The sequence below is a fragment of the Meleagris gallopavo genome, chromosome 6, assembly GCF_000146605.3.
Source record: "Meleagris gallopavo isolate NT-WF06-2002-E0010 breed Aviagen turkey brand Nicholas breeding stock chromosome 6, Turkey_5.1, whole genome shotgun sequence".
In the NCBI taxonomy this organism is placed as follows: domain Eukaryota; kingdom Metazoa; phylum Chordata; class Aves; order Galliformes; family Phasianidae; genus Meleagris; species Meleagris gallopavo.
Genome location: NC_015016.2, coordinates 45,828,205 through 45,828,812, shown reverse-complemented (window position 1 = coordinate 45,828,812; position 608 = coordinate 45,828,205).

The following is a 608-nucleotide window of genomic DNA, read 5'->3' as shown; positions in this document are numbered from 1 at the left end:
GTGCTGCTGGTGGAGCGCGCAGAGCGAGGAGATCCAGGAGAGTCACAGTTGAGGGCTGCTCTGGGGCGGCGATGGGAACGGACTCGTGCTCCCTTCAGCTCTCAGAATCACAGGGACACAGAACCACAGAATGTTCCGAGTTGGAAGGGGCCCACAAGGACCGTGGAGCCCAAATCCCAGCTCCGCACAGCACCACAGCACCATGTGAGCACTTGTCCGTAAATAAAGAAGATTGTGACTGAAGTCCTTCGAATAAAATAAACAGAACGGCTTTGTTCCCCGAAACGACTCAAGGGCAGGCACGAATTTGTCGCTAAGTTCCACCTTCTAAACTCAAAACGGGGTCCGAGAGTGCTGCAGTGGTGGCAGCGCGCTGCTGGGATCGCAGAAGAGCACCCGCGGAGCTGCCCTTGTATCAGTGGAACTCCCTCAATGCATATATACACACTACGTGACAAATGCGTATTCAGTACAAAAGTAAAATTTAAAAAAAAAAAAATGTACAGAGGAGATCTCGCTTTGCCTCGTAGGAGATCCGGCGGCAGCTCTTTGGGCCGCCACCCGCACGGATGGGGCGAACGGAGAGCCCAGCGCCTACCGCACGGCAG